The 20,609-nt window shown below is 52.4% G+C and overlaps 1 protein-coding gene across 2 annotated transcripts in view; it reads left to right on the top strand.

Moving 5' to 3' along the window:
• The first annotated feature begins 554 nt into the window (after nt 1–554).
• The window catches only part of CTIF (cap binding complex dependent translation initiation factor), a 218,403-nt gene continuing 198,348 nt past the window's right edge, over nt 555–20,609 (top strand). For both annotated transcript variants that reach the window (XM_054179023.1, XM_054179022.1), the window contains exon 1: nt 555–698. The gene's annotated coding sequence lies outside the window, so the exon portion shown is untranslated. The remainder of the gene's footprint in view (nt 699–20,609) is intronic.

Here is a 20,609-nt window from a genome sequence, read left to right as displayed (position 1 = left end):
AAATTCAGAGCAGGGAGAAGGAAGAAATGTTTGAGACTGAGGGTGATGAGTGCCTGTCCCAGGCTGCCCAGAGATGGGGGAGAGGTACCATGCCTGGAACCATGCCAGAGGAGGTTGTTTGGAGCTCTGAACAACCTGCTCTAGCTGCAGATGTCCCTGCTGCCTGCATAGGGATTGGCCTCGATGACCTTTAAAGGTCCCTTCCAATCCAAACCATTCCGTGATTCCCTGAGAAACGGGAATTCAACCCCGGAGCAAAACCCGACAACACAAAGGCTGAACCCCGGCCGGTTCCACAGCCGCCCCCCGGCTGCCTTGTTTGCGGTGGGTCTAAGGAAGACACCCACACGCCCCCAGACTGTCGCAGCCCCCAGCACCGCCCCTCCCGGGCGGCCAGGCCGGTCTGCGGTTCGCGGACTACACCTCCCGGCAGGGCCGGCGGCGGAGGAGGCGACGAGGCAGGAGGGGGAGCGAGGGGGCCGGACCCTGGCGGGCGGGGCGGGGCGGGCCGCGTCACTCTCCGGCCGCCCCGGCCCGTCCCCCTCCGCCTGAGCCGGAGCCGGAGTCGGAGCCGGGTGCCTGCTCCCGGGCGGTTCCCCTTGTGTGTGCGTGTGTCCCTGTTCCCTACCCTCGTCCCCTTAGCGCGGCGCCCATGAGCCTCCCGGCGGAGGTCTGACACCGCCCGGCAGCGCAGCACGGTAAGGCCGGGGACGAGAGGGAGGGAGAGGGGGGCCATGACACAGCAGCCGGTGCGGCGGCGGGAGGCAGGCAGGGAGGGAGGGAGGGGAGGGAAGGAGAGGAGGGGAAGGGAAGGGAAGGGAAGGGGGGGCACGTCCCGCCTTTTGTTTCCCTCAGAAATAATCAGCAACCCACTAGCGGCTGCGCTGCGGGTTGCGAGCGGCGTGGCCGGCTGGGCCGCCCCCGGGCTGGGCTGGGGGTGCGGGGGTTAATGTTTCGCAGATGGAGGCTGGACGAGGATTTTGGCCTCTGGTTTTGGTCTCGTCTCGGGTGATTCCCACCCCCCCCACCCCCCCCCCCAATGCCTCCATTGGCGATCTGCGGGTGGACGTGGAGCATCCCTCGCTGGTTGTTTCCCCTCTCCTCGCCCGGGCGGGCGGCGGGAAGGGTGGGAGCCGGGGTGGGGGTGGCCTCCGGAGGTCTGGGGCTGGCTTTTCGGCCTCTCGAAGCTTCCCGGACCGCTTCGTTCGCCTTCGCGAAGGGGCAGCGTTGGCCTCTGCCTTCGCCTCTCCTCCGCAGGCACAAAAACAGCAGAGCGGAATGCCTCGGATGCAAGCGCTCGGCGGGTCCCTGTCGCGATGAGCGCCGCGCATCGCTCTCCCCCTTGCACTTTCCAGCTGCTGGTGGTTTGTGCTCGGCGAAGGGCTGGGGGTGGGAGGCTGAGAGCCGTGCCAGCGTGCCCGGGCACAAAGGTACCACCTGGTTTAACCCCGAGCATCTTTCCCAGGGAGGGGGAGCATCCCCTGGTGGGATGTCTGCTGCTGTGTGGTCCGGAGGTGGGGGGAGAGCGTCTCCCACCTCCTGGGGAGTGCTTTCCTCGTTCTTGATGCAGGGTTGGGTTTTTGGGTGTAGCAAATGGGGACTCGCCAGGGATTAAATTTTACTGGTGTGTGGTTTGGGTTGTTTGGGTTTTTTTTAATTGTTTTCTATGATTAATCGTTTTCCTGCCGAGTCACTCTGGTTGCACGTGGTCTTGGGGACCGTGGGTGACAGCAGGGGACAACAGATGCTAGTGGTAGTGGAGCAGCCAGCAGTTGTGGGACATGGTTTTTTTTTGCTGCAGCTGCCCCCAGTAATGCTGTTCATCTGAAGGCACAGTTGTTGGCTATCTCTTGCATCCCAGTGCCTGGATTTATTTATTTATTTATTTATGTTTCCCCATACAAATGAACCTAAGATTCAGCTCCCAGGGCTGTTCCCCGTGTCACCTTCCTCTGAAAGAGGTGAGACCCCTTCCCCCAACACCAGTAAGATTCTACACTGGATGAAGTAGCAATCCCATTAGACTGGAAAGGGGAAGGTCCTGTTATCCAGCATGGTGAGGAGGGCTGGAGTGCTTTGGGCCCCTCTGAAGACCTGGTGGCTCCTCTGAAACAGACTGTTGTCGTGTGTCCATCTGTGCCACCTTCACTCCTGTTCCAGTAATCCATGCTACTCTTCCCCCAACACTCAGGCAGGTATAGGGTGAAGCTTGAAGTCATGGCCTTGCTAACAGAAGTGAAATACATGGGAGGAAGGAGAAGACAGACTGAGCTTCCACATTGTTTCTCTCAACCTTAACATAGCGAAATGAAAACAGGTGATTTAATAGTCCTTCCTCTCCAAAATCTTTTTCATGGTGGACCATCCTCCAGCCATCCCAAGTGCTGGCACAGGGTGCCACATGGGATGAAGAGGGAAACATCCCACTCTGCTTATGGTTTCTGTGACCATGACAAGTAAATATTCACACTTTCTCCAAGGAGTGGGGGGAAGAAAAGGCATTGTGTTGCTTTGATTCTTGTTGTTTTTCCATGTAAGGACCACAAAGGTCTTGAGGTCCAAGAGCAAAACCTTGCACTGGATTTTATTCCCTTGAGCCCTGAGTGAAATTTGTAGGCTGTGGCTTCCCCATGCTAAGTGTGTTGTCTTTGGCTGAGAGATGAGCTGTTTGGGGCAGCTCAGGCTGTGCTTGTGTGTAGAACTCTCTCCCTCTGAGGACTGTTTGAGCCCTCCTTGTGAACTGGGTGCTGTACCAGAAGGCTCTGTCAGTTTGTGTCATGGCCAAGGTGTTCTGGGACTTGTCCAGCTCTTAGGAAGCATTTTAAAAATAATTTATAAGGGCTCAGGGCCCTTTAAAGGAAAGCAGAGATGCAGGAGGTGGGATAGTGAAGGTGATGTAGAAGTGCAACTTGTCTTAGGTGAGCTGGAGGCTAAAGACCAGCACCCAGGAGCTCCTCAACCAATAGGAGACCAGAGAAACCATTTGTGGAGATGAGTTGAACATCAGTTCTGCCTTTGCAGGAGGATGTGGGAGGGGAGTGAGCTACCTGAGGGTCTTGGCTTGCTTTGGCACTTTATTTTCATAGCTGAGTCAGCCTTGTGCACAAGTGGGATGGGAATGGTCTGTGAAGGGCTCCCGAGCTCTGTGAAAAGAGATATGCAAAGTGTGAAAGCATCCTTCATAGTTGCCAGCCCTTGATCCAGAGTGTGGAAGGGAAGATGGCAAGGTGCTGAGCTTTATCTCCAGATGTTCCTCCTTCAGCACTCACTCCTTCACTCTTGGAAGAGAAAAATGCTCTTATTTTTTTGCTCTCTGAGCATCCTCACTTGGGAGTGAAGTGCTCTATTGAGTTCACACTTCAGTGATCTCTTGGTGAGGACAGATTTTGTTGCACTGATTCTCTTCTTCCTTTTTGTTTTGGTTTTCTCTCTCCTGTTTCTTCTTGCAGCCATCCTGGCTTCCTGCAGGACTGCAGCAGGAGCAGTGTGACCATGTGGTAGTTTTGGCCATAGGTCTCTGCAGAGTGGCAAGAAAGCCCTCCTGGACCTCATTTAGTTTTGTGTTCTTGCGGTTCAAGGGAGTTTTTGGGGTCCTGTGTGTTTGTGAGGAGCTCTGTCTGACAGCATAGTAAGACCCTGTGGTTTCTGTGGAAGCTGTGGGCAACAGATAAGCTGTTTGGGGTACATTTAGCATATTTCTTGACTAGTTCAATAGAACAGTTAAATATTGCTAATCATTTTCTTGGTTTTAAGTTTGGCAGAAGTATTACAACATGTACATGGCATATGCCACTGTTGAAGTTTCAGCTTTAACAGGCTACTAGTGTGTTTGGGATAGCTCTGTCACATTGGGGAATAACAGAATGACAGGATGGGGGAGGTTGGAAGGGATCTCTGGAGATCATCTGGTCTGAAGCAGGGTCACCCCCAGCAGCTTTCCCAGGAGCACAATGGTGGGAGGGGGGGTTGGAATGTCTCCAGAGAAGGAGACCCCACAACCTCTCTGGGCAGCCTGCTCCAGGCCTCCAGCACCCTCACAACAAAGAACTTTCTCCTCCTGTTCGGATGGAACCTCCTGGGTTCCAGTGTGTGCCCATTGCCCCTTGTGCTGCCCCTGGGCACCACTGAGAAGAGCTTGGCCAAGTCCTGAGTCTGGGAAAGTAAAGAGAAGAGTCTGGGCAAGGAGAAGTGTTGGTGTGCTGAAAATGTGGAAGTGTTGAGGTTTGTGGGCAAGTAATCTCCATAAATGCTTTGGGATGTTGTTGTGAAACTCCTGAGGGCAGTTCTGCTACCTGAGCTTAATGAGTGCAGTACTGAGTCACCCCAAATGAAGGGGCAGTAGCTGCCCAGTGATTGTGTGTTTGTTTGAGAGCCTGGGCCATTGCCATTTCTTGTGTGTGTACAGGTGTGTGTGCACAGAGGTAAATATACAGACAGGCACTCACAACGTTGCTGCCTGCCTGCTGGTCCTAGGAGAAATACCCATTTTCTGCTCCATTGAGACTGAAAGGGGGATGCCATCAGATGTTCTCAGAACTTTTGTGCCTTTCCACATATGGAGCACTGTGTCCAGTTCTGGACAGTGAACAGGACAAGGGACAGCAGGTACAAACTGGAACCCAGGAGGTTCCATCTGAACAGAAGGGGAAACTTCTTTGTTGTGAGGGTGCTGGAGGCCTGGAGCAGGCTGCCCAGAGAGGTTGTGGAGTCTCCTTCTCTGGAGAGATTCCAGCCCCACCTGATCATTGTGATCCTGGGCAAGCTGCTGTGGGTGCCCCTGCTTTAGCAGAGGGGTTGGACTGGATGATCTGGCACAGGTTGCCCAGGGAGGTGGTGGAAGCCTCATCTCTGGAGGTTTTTAAGGCCAGGCTGAATGTGGCTCTGAGCGACCTGTGTGAAGTGTCTCTGCCCACAGCAGGGGGCTTGGAACCAGGTGATCCTTGAGGTCCTTTCCAACCCTAACATTTCTATGATTTTGTGAGGTGTCTTCCAGTCCCCACCATTATGTATTGATGTGATTCTGTGATTTAACTTTAAGTTCAACTGGTCTTGAGGGAAAGAGAGCTTTCGCTTCTTCCATGCCTGCCTTGGGCCATGCTGTGGTCAGTCTTGTCTTGCTGGATTCTGCATCATCATTATCAGTCTTCCTTCAATAGTGGCCAGGAATTGGGATGGTGGCTCTGTAGGGATGTGATTGCTGTTTTGAGTTAGTCTCCTTTGAGGAAGTCCATGGACCTCTTCAGAGACCACACGCTGCCTAGAAGCAGTGTCCTGCTTACTTAAGACCGGGTGTCGTTCATGTCTCCTTTCCTGCAGAGACAACCCTGGGCCTCCTCTGTCCCCCAGGCACTTAGGATATGAGGCACTGGAGATGAAAAATCTGGTTTATTAGGTGGTAGGAGAAGCTGTGGTGACACAACTAAACTTCTGCCTCTGCAAGACCAAGTCCTGCTGTACCTGTTGGCTGGGAGCCTGCCTCAGGAGTGTTTTGTAACGTGCAGCAATTTACTGAGGGTGTCTCCTCTGTGGCCACCAGTAGGATTGCATCCACCATGTCACTGGGGGGTGGTGGAAATCATCTGCATCTGTCAGGTGGTAGGATAGAGAGGGTTATGGGTGGCATGACTTGTCATCCATGATGGGAATGTGCCTGGATGGGGAGCGGAGGTGGGCAGTTGGGTAGTGTGCCGCATCCCCTGATGTCACATCCTGCTTGGGTGACCTGAAAGTACACACAAGTGCCCACAAACTTCTTGCTTCTCACCAGTGATTTTAATTTTACTCAATGCAAGAAAACCCCAACCAACCTTCCCTGTTCCTCTGGAGCTGGCCCAGCTTGCTGGGACTGGTCTGTACAGCCTCTGCCACCCCAGGAAGGCTTCACAACGTCTGGAGCCTGCCTTGTGCCAAAGCAGAAGACACAGAGCTACTTCCAGCTTCCCCAGCCCCCCTGTGATGAGGATCCATGAGCAGGGTTCATAGTTAATTCTGGAAAAGGCTTTTGAACTTCTGAAATCCTGAAGGGGCTTTGTTGTTTGGCTTGTATTCACTGGGACTTTGGAAGAAGCTTGGGAGAAGCAACCAAGCTGTTGCCATCCCCCCACTGCCTATTGTGTTGGGTGGTAGCTGGTGTGGGAGGTGAGTGGCTGGGTTAGGGTTAGGGTAGGATGGGTGGCTGTGGCATGGCAGGAGAGCCCAGTGACCAGCTGTGCTGTGCCACACAGCAGGGATAGTGCCCAGTCTGTCTGCAGGCTAACACTGAGAAGGTCTTCTGCAAGTAAGTAGGTATGACCCCCAAGGGTTGATTAAATCTTGCAAGTCTGTCTGTGCAAGCACAATGATTTTGAGCTAGAGCAGCTACTCATCATAGATGTTTCACAGGTCTTAGCTGTCACGAGCAATGAGCATCTTGTTTGTGAAGCCAGAGCTTTGCCAACTGTGGAGCTGGTCGTGGGTGGCACAGCCTTGGGTGAGAGAGGGGCTGGAGCAGCTGCTTTGCAGACCTGGGCTTGGCCATGGCTTGCTCCTTTCTCTCATGTGGTCTGTGGAGATGTTTTGGAGCCACCAGCCTCCTACAGGTGGCTTTGAAGGGTTTTCAGGTCTGCAGGAACACAGGTGTTTGCTCATGGAGGACTTTGCAGGAGTAATCATGGGGCTGAACTTCAAATGACTCTTTGTGTCCTGCAGAGAAGTGTGTGCTCCAGTCACTGATGGGACTGTGGTGTAGTTGTAGGTCCAGCCAGGCCATCCTGAAGCACTGAGCTGCAGATGTTTTGCTTTTGGGTGCTGGCATCAGCTGGCGTCACCCACCTAGAAGGAAACCCCGTGGGCTGGGAGGCTCCTGCATGCCATGGCCAGCTGTGATGAAGCCAGAGGGGCTTTTTAATAACATGCCATCAAAAATACCGTCAGGTGTGGGTGTCAGGGAAAGAGAGGGGAAGAAAGTGGGAAGGGTTGTGGTTGTCAGCTGTGTGGTGGTTGTCAGCTGGCATTTTGTAAGAGGGAAGTGTTTTGTGTTTGCTTTGCACGGTGGGAAGAGGCAGGGGTGGATGCCTGTGCCCAGGGGAGCTGTATTCCCTCAAATCAGGGCGTACCAGTGCTCTGAGGAACGTTTCCTCCCAGCTTGGAGGCATCTTCTGTTGCATTTTTCTCCTGCTCTGGAAAGCCAGGCCGACAAGGTTAAAACCTGCAGCAGTAATTTGTGCAGCTGCAGGTTTCTCAGCAGGACGTGGAAACGGTTTCTTTCTCCTGCCACGTGCATGTTTCATCATTGTCAGCTAGTAGATGGAGTTTTCAGAGGCTGTGGGGGTCTCACTGTGCTGGCTACAGATGGCTTTCCAGGAGAAGACCACCACAGGTGTGGACAGTGGGGCTGAAACGCTGCAGGGAGCCAGCGATGATGAGGTGATGGATGGTTCCATTCAACAGCTTTTTCCCTTTCTTTTGAGACCAGCAGTTTCTGCATCCTGACAGCAGCTCTGCAGTGAAACACAGGCTTCTGGAAAGCTCTTTTGGAGAATGGCAACTTTTCCATCCCTCCCTGCATCCCTGCTCTGTCATTCCCAGTGCTGGCCTGGCACAGGCAGCAGAGCATTTGCTTCTGCCTCTACAGATGCTTGGTGCAGTGTTTTGTGGTGGGCAGGACATCGTAGCCCTGTCAGTTAACTCAGAAGTACCTTCAGTAATTCACTATATCTTCTTAGAGGAAGTGACCCAAATTGTTTTGAAGGTGGGGCAGGAGGAGATGGCTGTAGGGTTACATCCAGGGAGAGTGTGATGGAATGATGCCAAATGACCTTTAAGGTCACATCCAGCCCAGACTATCTATGCTGCTGTGCTATGGCTTCTTTGGTGTGAGGGTGCTGGAGGCCTGGAGCAGGCTGCCCAGAGAGGTTGTGAAGTCTCCTTGTCTGGAGAGATTCCAAACTCCTCTGGCCATTGTGCTGCTGGGCAAGCTGCTGTGGGTGCCCCTGCTTTAGCAGGGCAGTTGGACTGGGTGATCTCCAGAGGTGCCTTCCAGCCCCCACCATTCTGTGACTGTGCTTATGTGAGACCACTGAGCTTGCAGTGAAGGGCTGCCTCCAAAGTCTTCTGCCAGTATTCCACCATTCAGAAGGAACTTCCAGCTTAAGAGTTTAGCCTTGCTGTAAACCTGCTGGGATGGATGGTTACTGTCCAGGGAGGGGATTCTGCCTTGCTGCTCCGCTCTGTTGAGACCCCACCTGCAGTGCTGGGGCCAGCTCTGGAGTTCTCAGCACTGCACAGACAGGGACTTGATGCAGCAGGGCCAGAGGAGGCCACAGCAATGCTGGCAGGGCTGGAAGGGCTCTGCTGGGAGGCTCCAGGCTGAGAGAGTTGGCCTTGGGCAGCCTGGAGAAGAGAAGGCTCCAGGGAGACCTTGTGGCTTTTCAGCGCTTCAAGGGGCCTAGGAGAACACTGGGGGCAGACTTTATATCAGGACAAGGGGTGATGGTTTGAAACTAAAAAAGGAAGATTCAGAATGAAGAGAAGGAAGAAATGTTTGAAGGTGGTGAGAGCCTGTGCCAGGCTGCCCAGAGAGGTGGGAGATGCCCCATCCCTGGCAGCATTCCAGGTGGGGTTGTCTGGGGCTCTGACCAGCTTACTCTAAATTGAAGATGTCCCTGCTGACTTCAGGGAGGTTGGACTGGATGAGCTTTGAAGGTCCCTTCCAACCCACACCATTCTGTGACTCTGCTGCTTCTCACAGTGGTATTTCAGGTGCTGGTGCCTAGCAGCTGACACCGAGTTTTCAGACTGTGGGGTGGATAACATTTGTTCCCCAAAGCTTGGCCGTGCCCTGCCCAAGCTCACTGCCATTTCCCATCAAGACTGAGGTGGTGGCCGGCAGTATTGCCTGGAGGAGATGAGGCAGCAGCACTGTGGCTGTTCTGCATTGTTGACGGTTGGTGAGCTTGCCTTGGAGCTGCTGCTGAAAGTGATTAGCAAAGCCCCAGCTGCCAGAGGAGCTGCGGAGGATGCTTGGCCCCTCTCCACTCCTGACAGCCCTTCCTGCACAGCTGCAGCATGAGGCTGCCTTTTCTCTCCCTTCCTTTCTCCTGTCACTGAGTGCACTTTGATTTATTGTTGGCTTTGTGTTGTTCTTTTTCCTTTCTGATCTGGGGATTCTCTTCCTTTTTTGTCGTCTCGGAGAACGATTTTCCTTACGCGCTTCTCTATTTAGGGCTGTGGGGGAGGAAGTGACTCAGCCTTTCTCCTGCTCTGGTTTGCACAGTCATCCCTCTCTGGTTTTGCTGAGGTTTTCCTTGAGCACCTCCAGTTTACGCTGGCTCCATTCAGCAGCAGCCTGTCCGCCTCCTCCCCGCACGTGTCGGTGGGGAAGGGCAGGGGAGGGGAGCGCACGCCGTCAAGCTGCAGCTTTCCCTCTGCCAGGAGGATAGTAACACAGCAAGGGGGACCTGCTGCCAGGCCTGCAGCAGTTCCAGGTCTCCTGCTCCGCTCCTCATCTCTCAGCCTGCTCTGCTCCTCATCTCTCAGCATGAGCAGTGGAGAGGCAGGCAGGCCCAGCCAAGTGGAGTTCTAGGAACCAGCCTAGTTATGCTATGGCTCTCTGGTTGACAGCCATGTGGAGATCAGCCAGCAGCGTGGCCAAGAAGGCCAACAGAATCCTGGCCTGGATCAGCAATAGCATGGCCAGCAGGAGTAGAGAAGTGATCATGCCCCCCCCATACTGGGCACTGGTGAGGCTGCACCTCAAATAGCAGGTTAAATTTTGGGACCCCCCAGGAAGGACATTGAGGTGCTGGAGTGTGCCCAAAGAAGCTGGTGAAGGGTCTGGAGAAAAGTCTTATGAGGAGAGACCTGGGGTTGTTTAGCCTGGAGATAAGGAGGCTGAGGGGAGACCTTCTGGCTCTCTACAGCTCCCTGAAAGGAGGTTGTTGTGAGGTGATGATCAATTTCTTCTCAGGTAGTGGAACAAAAGGAAAGGGCCTCAGGCTGCACCAGAGTAGGTTTAGGTTGGATATTCCTGCAGGAGTGGTCAGGGATTGGCACAGGCTGCCCAGGGAGGAGGTGGAGTCACTATCCCTGGAGCTGTTCAAGAAATGCATGGCACGTGAGGACGCGGTTTAGTGGCCGTGGTGGTGTCAGACTGAAGGTTGGACTGGATGATTTTCAAGGTCTCTTCCAACCAAAACAGTTCTGTGATCCTGTGACTCTAAAAATGGTTGTAATTTGATGGCACAGCCTCACCAGAGAGAGGAGGTGGCTCTGGTCCTGCTGCCAGTGCTGCTCATCTGGGCACTGATGAAAGAGCTCTGCGTGGCTGATGGATGATCCAGGACTGGCCTGCCTTTCATGGTAGAGCTGAACCAGCTGCTAAATACCAGGGAGGAAGCATCACTTGCTCTCTGCAGGCCTTTCAGAGGCTGCTGCTCAGTGAGGAAGTCACTGGATTCTGCCACTCTGAGTGATTGCAGGCATTTGGCGTGACGTGTACTATATTACAAACAAGTGCATTCATTTCAGGTTAATTGTTCTCCTCTTCTGGAAGCCTGCACAGCTGGCTGCCAACTCTGCTACTTTATAAAGGAGAGAAGGGAAAATAAAGAGATGAAAACACTCCCAAGCCCCCCAGAACCTTTCTTGTCCCCTCCAAAACACAGAGACTCAAACTCAGAAAGCAGTTCCAACACAGGCTCTAAGTCCTTTGTTTTATCAAGTTGTTGGAGTATGAATTGTCTTTGTGTCATATCATTTGCTCAGATTTTGTCTTTTCTCAAGTAGTTGTCATAGTTTGTATGTCATGGGATCCTTGCTGAGGGTGTGGGTGATGGGGTCCTTGCTGAACCATGGGTGGGATGGGATCCTTGCTGTGAGGATGTGTGTGATGGAATCCATGCTCAGGTTGTGCATGATGGGATCCTTGCTGAAGATGGATGGAATGGGATCCTTGCTGTGAGGATGTGTGTGATGGAATCTATGCTCAGGTTATGCATGATGGGATCCTTGCTGAAGGTGGATGGGATGGAATCCATACTCAGGGATGATGGGATCCTTGCTGAAGGTGGATGGGATGGAATCCATGCTCAGGGATGATGGGATCCTTGCTGAAGGTGGATGGGATGGGATCCTTGCTGTGAGGATCTGTATTACAAGATCCTTGCTGAGGGTGGGTGTGAAGGGATCCTTGCTTGGCAGGTCTTACCTCCATGGCAGTCAGCCAGCTCTCCTTGGCTCGTGGGTTGGCTCTTGCTGGGAACAACGTCTTGTGACCATGTGTTGCTGAAGGCTGGGCCTTGTTTCTCTGGTGCTTTATGGTAGCAGGTCTGTCCTCAGTCTTGGTCTGTGCAGCAGAGGTTGATCCCACTTGGCTGTGGCTGACTTTGAGTGAATGGTGAATTTTAGGATTTCACAAGCCTTTGGTAGAACCTTGGTCACTCCAGACAGGACCTTATGGAAGCTCATGTGCTGTGAGCAAGGACTTCTCTGGTGGTTACAAGACTCAGCCTTTTTTGTTTGTATTCATAGAATGGTTTGGGTGGGAAGGGACCTTTAAAGCTTATCTAGTCCAGCCCCCCCTGCAGCCAGCAGGGACATCTGCAATTAGAGCAGGTTGCTCTGAGCCCCAGACAACCTCACCTGGAATGGTTCCAGGGATGGGGTATCTACCACTTCTCTGGGCAACCTGTATGAATTTCCCTCTTTTAGTTTCAAACCATCACTCCTTGCTCTGTCACAACAGGCCTTCCTCAAAAGTGTGTCCCCAGCTTTCTTTGAGGCCCCCTGAAGTCCTGAAGGGCCACCAGAAAGTCTGCCTGGAGCTTTTTCTCCTCCAGGCTGATCAACCCCAGGACCCAGAAGTTACATCTTGTTTTTATTAAGATCTCTTTTAGAATCAGACCCATCCAGTTCAGCCAGATGCTTCTGCAGAAGGTGTGGTAGCCTCTCAGGAGGCAAGTTTTATCTGCCCATTGCATTACTTACCTTCTGGAGGAGCTGTGTGCATGGAGGAAAGGGCACGGAGGGGGCTCTGCCCTGGTGGTGCCAGCCATACATACACAGGGAAAATGCTGGTTGAAAGGATGAAGGAGACACTTTGGGAGAAAGCCATCTCTTTGTTCTGACAGTCAACAAATGTGGTGGCACAGAGAAGGGTGTGCTGGTGGTTAAGTTGTCTGTACTAAGTAAATGTCAGATCTGAGAATTTCTAGGTCAATAGGCTGAGGTTCAGCAAAACCAAGTGCTGGGTCCTGCACCTGGATCACAAAAGCCTCCTGCAGTGCTCCAGACTTGGGTCAGAGTGGCTGGAAAGTTGCCTGGTAGAAAATGACCTGAGGATGTTGGTTGACAGCTGGCTGAAGATGAGCCAAGATGTGTCCAGGTGGCCAAGAAGGCCACCAGCAGCCTAGCCTTGATCAGCAACATTGTGGCCAGCAGGATCAGAGCAGGGGCTGGTCTCCCATGCTCCGCACTGGTGAGGCTGCATCTCATATACTGGGTTCAATTTTGGGTCTCTCACTCCAAGAAGGACACTGAAGTGCTGGAGCATGCCCAGAGAAGGGCAACAAAGCTGGTGGAGGGTCTTAGACCACAGGGCTTGTGAGGAGCAGCTGAGGGGCCTAGGGTTGTTCAGCTTGGAGAAGAGGAAGCTAGAGTGAGGTGGGGTCTGTTCTTCCAGGTGTCAAGCAGTAAGATAAGAGGAGAGGGCCTCACTGTGCACCAGAAGAGATTTAGGTTGGACATCAAAGTCCTGGACCAGGCTGACCCAGGGCAGTGGTCAAATTCCCATCTGTGGAGGGATTTATAAGCCGTGTAGGTTTGGTGCTGAGGGACATGGTTTAGTGATGACCTGGCAGTGCTGGGTTAATTTTTGGACTCAATGATCCTGAAGTTCTCTTCCAACCTAAACAATTCTGTGACTCTGTAAATCGTGGTTTTTTTGTTATTATTTTTCACAAGAAATCCCAGAAAGTTCAGCATATTGCTTCTTGTAATCCCTGTGTCAGATCACACTTCTTGTTCCTCCAGTCCCTTGGCCTGGACCAATCCATTGCAGCAACCCATTCTTTCTCTCCATAGGTTAATAAGCTTCAGAATGTAATTTCCCACTTATTCCCTTAATTGTCTCTGCTTATTACTGTAGATATGTCCATTGTGTGTGACCTGGTTTGAGCTAGAGCAGAGCTAGCTCTGTCAGTGTCCCTTCCCAACCCAATATCTGCTCAGTGGGGCTCCTTCTGCAGCTCAAGGCAAGTTTGCACAGCCAGATGCTGCTCCAAGCAGTGACCACAGTGTTGGGGAGAGCTCCTGCCAAGGGCTGGCTGCAGAGAGGCTCTGCCTAAGGCTTGATCCTGGGCACACCAAGGGCACTGCCACAGCTTGTACCACACCTTGGGGGGCAGGAAGTCACAGGTGACATGGGCAGGGAGGAGCAGACAGGAGAGGTGACCTTCAACTGCCCAGCAAGAGATGGATTGCAGCCCATGGGTGGCATCTTCAGGAGAAAGCTGAGGGATCACCAGGGTCAAGCCTCTTCTTCACTAGCTGGTGTCTCAGGAGGATTCTGTGCCTTTTGTCTTAGATCCTGATCTGTGTGTCCCTGAATCCAGCTCCAGGATCCATATCTTGAATCCAGTTCCCATCTGCTGCTGAGTCCAGTCTGGGACTTCCCCAGTGCCTGCCCCCTGCATCAGTGGTGCCAATGGTGGCATCATTGCTATCAGGGGTTGGGTTCCACATTGGTTTGTGTCTCTTTGTCTCAATTTCATGGCATTGTTCTTTCCATCCCAGCTGGTTGAGTTTCTTTCCCACCCCCTCAGTCTCTCTCCCTTCTTCCCTTTCTCTTCCCTTGGGGAAGCAGAGGGATTCATGGAGAGCCTCTGTCACTCATTGAGTGGTCAGCCCAGCCCTGACCCTTGGCAGTGAGCTTCTCTCTTCTTGGGTCTCTTCCACATCATCTGGTGAGGGGAGTGCAAAGCTGTAGCCTTGTCCTTGCAGCACCCACACTCAGCTGTCTCCTGAGCATCTCTGTCTGTGGATTAAAGCCTTAGCAGGAATATCTTCTCCCAGGCAACCAGCACCAGAACAAGAGGACACAGCCTCAAGCTGCGCCAGGGGAGGTTTAGGCTGAATGTTAGGAAGAAGTTCTTCATAGAAGGAGAGATTGACCATTGGGATGTGCTGCCCAGGGAGGTGGTGGAGTCACCATCACTGGAGGTGTTTAAAAGAGGACTGGATAAGGTACTTGGTGCCATGGTTTAGTTGATGAGATGGTGTTGGATGAGAGGTTGGACTTGATGGTCTCAAAGGTCTTTTCCAACCTGGTTTATTCTAGTCTTATTCCATTCCTATTCCTGTTCTGTTCTAATCATCTTGGAAGCAATGGGTTTGATTAGCCAGTTACTGTAAGAACAAAGCAGTGGACTTTGGTTCAAAGGACAAGAACAGCTGTAGCTGCTGGAGGTCTCTTGGTGTCCCTAACCAAATGAGAGCCTTTGTCAGGAAGCTAAGGAGAGGGGATGAAGATGACCATCGTGCTTGAGGTCTTCTGCATGACCTAGGAGTGTGAAAAAACACTTGTGTGTCTTTAAGGGGAAGCTCCTGGCTTCTGGCTAGTGAACTGTGGTGGCTGCAGGAACTTTGTGGTTGTTTGAAGCATGGACAGGACAGTTGAGTCTGTGGGATGCTCTTCTTTTATGAAGATTGGTTTTAACTGGTATCAATCACTGAAGTACTTCTGTCTAGAGCACAGATCTTGTGAGGAGTGACTGAGGAAACTGGAGCTGTTTAGCCTGGAGAAAAGAAGACTGAAAGGAGACCTTCTGTCTCTCTACAACTGCCTGAAAGGAGGTTGGTGCCTGGGAGGTGTTGACCTCTTCTCCATAGTAACAAGTCACAGGACAAGAAGAAATGTCCTCAAGTTGCACCAGGGCAGGTTTAGGTTGAGGAACAGTTTCTTCCCCAGAAGAGCTGTCAGGGTCTGGAACAGGCTGCCCAAGGAAGTGGTGGAGTCCCCATCCCTAGAACGACTTCAGAGCTGGATAGATGTGGTGGACATGGGTTGCTGGTGGACTTGGCAGTGCTGGGTTAATCATTGGACACAGTGATCTTAAAGGTCTCTTCCAATCAAAACTATTCTATGATCCCTGAAGGACCTCATATACTTGGTGGAGCACTCAGCAGTTGTCTGGCAGGGGAAGCTTGCTGGTATTAACACAGCTTGTTGGAGGAACAGCTCTGTGTTCTGAAGGCACAGGGCTTCTCAAGAGCATCTTCTGCTGTTGGTGGTTGTGCGGGCTGCCCTGAGCTGTCCAGGGAGCTGATGTGTGTTGTGGGAGTAAGCAGGAATGTTGGTGAGGTGCTAACAGAGGAGCAGCTTGGAAGAAATTGTGGAGAGACCAGTGAAGGAGTACCTTCAGCAAGTAGCTTTTGGGGTGTAGCGTGTTTGATTCAAGTCACCATCTGGAGAGAGACCCTAAAGCTGCTTTTTGTCTACAGTCTGTATTGGAGGTTGGGTGTTGGTGTTCAAATTAGAGGCAGATGATGACTGCTGCATACTACAGATGGTGAGGAAGACTGAAGGGAGGGTCAGGGCAGTGAGCACATCCTCCTCTTTGGTCTTCCTTTCCTGTTTGCTTGGTCCACTGTCAAACATCTGGGTGTAAGCTTGGTCCAGCTCCACTCTGGAGCTATAGCTGGGGCTCTTTTAAGACCTTGACACCTGAGGCCAAGCTGATGTCAAAACATCCAGGAAGGAAGAGATGAGTCCCAGAAAGCCTCTGGCTCCCTTTTCACAGGGAAAAGGGTGTACATACTCTGTAGTGCCCTTGCTGGTGACCTTTGAGGGTCCCTTCTAACCCAGTGCAGTCTGTGAATCTATGAATGAGACAATCCTCTACCTCCTGTCACAGAAGGCTCTGCTGACTGGCAGTGACTGCAGTGTGTTTGAGCTTCAGGTTAAACTGTTTTACCTCTCTTGAAGGTTAGCCTGGACTCCCAGGCCACTTGCTACACCCCCCTGGGTCAGCTGGTGGGTGCTGAACCATTCTCAGAGTGAAGGAATTTTCTAATATCATGCAATCACAGAATTGTTCTTCTTGGAAGAGACCTTTGAGATCATCAAGTCCAACAGTTACCCCAGGACTGCCAGGTCACCACTAGTCCATCTCCCTCAGCACCACAGCTACGCAGCTTTGAAACCCCTCCAGGGATGGGGACTCTACCACTGCCCTGGGCAGCCTGGTCCAGGACTTGACAGCCCTTGCCATGAAGAAATTTTTCTTCATGTCCATCCCAAATCTTCCCTGCTGGAACTTGAGGCTGTTTCCTCTTGTTCTATCCCTTGTACTTGGGAGAAGAGACCAACCCCCACCTGACTCCAGCCTCCTTTCAGGGAGCTGTAGAGAATGAGGTCTTCCCTCTGCCTGTTCGTCTGGAGACTGAACAACCCCAGGTCCCTCAGCTGCTCCTCTCCAGCCCTCTTCTCCAGACCCTTCCCCAGCTTTGTTGCCCTTCTCTGGACATGATCCAGCCCTTCAATGTCCTCCTTGAAGTGAGGGGCCCAAAACTGAAGCCAGTATTTGAGGTGTGGCCTCACCAGAGCTGAGCACGGGGACATGATCACTGCCCTGGTTCTGCTGCCCATACTATTGCTGATCCAAGCCAGTTCCTGTTGCAGTTCCCCTTGCTGCAGCTACCACTATGTAGACCTTGAGATGAGCAGCTCTGCTGTGGTTTGCTGCTGGAGAGGGCTTTCTCCTACCAGTCTTTGCTGTGTCCCTGGCATGTTGCTGCTGGGTTTCTCATCTCCTTGGGGACGTCACCAGTCTCTATCCAGGCAGCAGCACGCCCGTGCCTGTGTGCCCTGAGCAGGCTTATCGCCAACTGACCTAATTATTCTAATCTTGCTCTTCCCTAGATAGTGCAGGTTTCCTTGGCTCTCAGGAGGCTTCCCTGGGCCCTCCAAGCTGCTCTTTGATTTCTTGCCAGTCTGTTAATAATATGGTTCCTTCTCCCAGGGAAAGATTTACAGGCTTGTAGCAAGATCTAGTGGAACCCTTGTGAACTGCCTTTCCTGCTCCCCTGCTCACCCTGTTGGGCTTGGTAACCCTCCCAGGCAGTCCCTTGCTGCATGCATTTGCTTGCAGCCCTGCTCTTCACCACACCCCCCTCCTCTTCCTTCTAGTCTGAGCATACACGTGCCTTCCCTTTCCTCCTGAAATCCTCTGCCTGGTGGAGTTCCTGGCTGAAAACTGGCCACTTTCTGCCCTGATATGGAATGCAGGGTTGTTGCCTATCCTTTTTTAAAAGGTCTTTCATTTTTTATTATTGCTTATTGTTTTTTGGTGCTCTCCCCCCCTTTTTTTTTGTTCTTGGTGCTATCCCCCCCTTTTTTTTTTGTTCTTATTGCTCACCCCTGTTCCCCCTTTGGTGGTGCTCTCCCCCCCTTTTCCCCCTTTGGTGGTGCTCTCCCCCCCTTTTCCCCCTTTGGTGGTGCTCTCCCCCCCTTTTCCCCCTTTGGTGGTGCTCTCCCCCCCCTTTTCCCCCTTTGGTGGTGCTCTCCCCCCCCTTTTCCCCCTTTGGTGGTGCTCTCCCCCCCCTTTTCCCCCTTTGGTGGTGCTCTCCCCCCCTTTTCCCCCTTTGGTGCTGCTCTCCCCCCCCTTTTCCCCCTTTGGTGCTGCTCTCCCCCCCCTTTTCCCCCTTTGGTGCTGCTCTCCCCCCCCTTTTCCCCCTTTGGTGGTGCTCTCCCCCCCTTTTCCCCCTTTGGTGGTGCTCTCCCCCCCTTTTCCCCCTTTGGTGCTGCTCTCCCCCCCTTTTCCCCCTTTGGTGCTGCCCCCCCTTTTTCCCTTTGGTGCTGCCCCCCCTTTTTCCCTTTGGTGCTATCCCTTTCTTTTTGCATATCCCCTTTCTTTTTTGCTATCCAGTTTTTGTTCCCCATCCTTTTTGTCGTTGTTTTTGTTCTTCCCTATCTGTTTCTTCTGTTTCCTATCTCATTTTTCCTTCCCTCTGCCAGACCCCTCCTGTTGCCTTTCCCTCCCTCTACAGATTCTGCCTTCCCTACCTTGTCCTTCCCAGAAGGGGCTTGTTTGGGTGCAGATGTAGGCCAGTCAGCTTTTAAAGGTGCCAAACTCTTTTTCCAGCAAGACAGGGATTTGATGCATGTTAACAGGATTTAACAGCTGCTTCAGCAGGAATAAAATCAAGTCCAGGAGAGGGAAAAAAAGCCACCCCCAAACCAGCCCAACAACAAAAACCTCGCACCTTGGGGTGAGTTCCCTCCATTCATAAAGTTGATTTTCTTCCTGAAAATGGAAGCTGTGCTGTCTGAAAGCCTCTGTGGGCAGAAAATAATCAGGTACAACTTGGTGCCTCCTTGCAGGGACAGGGCTTACGGCTAAGCTCTCCAGTTAAACCACCTGATGGGATCAGCAGAGGTTAGCAGCGCCGCAGGGGCTTGGTGGCGGAGGGTTGGAAAAACAAGTCAGCAGTGTTACCCCTTGTCATGCACAAGATCCAGTTTGACCTGAAAAGGAGTGGGAGAGGCTGCAGTGGGACATCATGGAGCCAGACCTGGATTCAGTCTTGTTCAACGTCATGAATGGTCTGGAAGAAGGGACAGAGTGGACCCTCGGCCAGTTTGGTGATGGTACTGGGAGCAGTGGCTGACACCCCTCAGGCTTTGCTGCCAGTCAGTGAGACCTGGAGAAGAGAAGGCTCCGAGGTGACCTAATTGTGGCCTTCCAGTATCTGAAGGGGGCCTACAAGAAGTCTGGGGAGGGACTGCTCAGGATCTCAGGTACTGACAGGACTAGGGGGAATGGAATGAAGCTGGAGGTGGGGAGATTCAGGCTGGAGGTGAGGAGGAAGTTCTTCCCCATGAGAGTGGTGAAGCCCTGGAATGGGTTGTCTAGGGAGGGGGTTGAGGCTCCATCCCTGGAGGTGTTTAAGCCCAGGCTGGATGAGGCTCTGGCCAGCCTGATCTAGTGTGAGGTGTCCCTGCCCATGGCAGGGGGGCTGGGACTAGATGATCCTTGTGGTCCCTTCCAACCCTGACTGATACTATGATACTATGGTACCTGGACAGGCTGGGAGCTGGGTGAGAGGAGCCTCTTGAAGTTTAGCAAGGGCAGGAGTAGGGTGCTGTACCTGGCAAGGCATAATCCCCTGCATCAGTACAGGTGAGGAATGGAGCTGCTGGAAAGCAGTGCTGTGGAGGAGGACCTGGGAGTGCTGGTGGACAGCAAGTACACCAAGAGCCAGCAGTGTGCCAGGAAGGCCAGTGGTGTCTGGGGGTCCATTAAGAAGAGTGTGGCCAGCAGGTCAAGGGAGGTTCTTTTCCCCCTCTACTCTTCCCTGGTGAGGCCACATCTGGAAGCTTGTGTCCAGTTCCAGGCTCTCTACTTCAAGAGAGGCAGGGAATGACTGAAGAGAGTCCTGTAGAAAAATCATGTTAATGAAGGTAGTTGTGGCAGGTTAGAGGATTTTTGGCTGGAGTCAACGAAGGTAGATATTTTCATTTCATCCAAACAGAAAACAAAGCAATATCAAGTGAAAATTGCTTTGTTCAACTCAAAAAGAAATCTGTATTTAGGTATTTTACACCATGATGGAGAGCTGAGGAAGTTTAGCACAGGCCACTGTGAAACAGAAGTACAAATCCTTTGTTTTAAAATACCACCCCCCCCCCAAAAAAAAAGAATCTGGATGAACTTCCAGCATTTTCTTTCCAGCATTTTGGCAGCAGCTACTTGACCAAAACTATTTGAAATCCATCAAGCCAAAGCTGAGCTGCTGTTGGGCAAATGATGATGATGATTCAAGGGGTTCAGCCTTCTGTTTCTGCAAAGCTGGATTCATTTTCTTGGGTGATTGTGGTAGGGAAGGCCTCAGTCCCATGCCAAGGGAGAGGACATGTGGGGCTTGAATGCCAGGTGTCCCCTCTTGTTTCTGGTGCTGGGAGGCATTGGGCTTCTGGACTTTGTGGGCACGTGGGGATGCTCACTAGCAGCAGTGTCCCTGTGGACTGGGAGTCTTCAGGAAGCACAAAGGATCACAGAGTGTTAGGGGGTTGCAAGGGGCCTCCAGAGATCATTGGGCCCAACCCCCCTGCCAAAGCAGGGTCACCGAGGTCAGGCCACGCAGGAACGTGTTCAGGTTGGCTTTGAAAGTCTCCAGAGAAGGAAACTCCACAACCTGTCTGGGCAGCCTGCTCCAGGGCTCCAGCACCCTCACAGCAAAGAAGTTTCCCCTCGTGTTGGGGTGGAACCTCTCTGTTCCCCTCAGGGTTGCTCCAGGAGGGAAAATCCCTGAAGGAAGCTGTAGCATGAGTAGGGAAAGCCTGCCCCAGCCTCCAGAGTTTTGTGGTTATGTTGGCATTAGTTGCATCTCCCTCTGAAGTCTCCAGGTGCTGGCAGTAACTCGGGGCTAGGCATAGAGTTCTGTTTTCCTTGATCATTCACAGTGTGTAATTTATTCAGGAATGCCTTTTCCAGTCACATGTTCAGCTCAGCTGCTCAATTGGTGGGTCATAAAGATCCCTCAGATGCCCTCATCTGACCAGCAATGCATGGGCACCCCAGGCTTCCACCTACAAGGCCTTTCTAGAGTGAGATACCATCTGGGTGTACAAC

The sequence above is a fragment of the Dryobates pubescens genome, chromosome Z, assembly GCF_014839835.1.
Source record: "Dryobates pubescens isolate bDryPub1 chromosome Z, bDryPub1.pri, whole genome shotgun sequence".
NCBI lineage: Eukaryota > Metazoa > Chordata > Aves > Piciformes > Picidae > Dryobates > Dryobates pubescens.
This window is presented reverse-complemented; position numbering and strand designations above follow the sequence as displayed.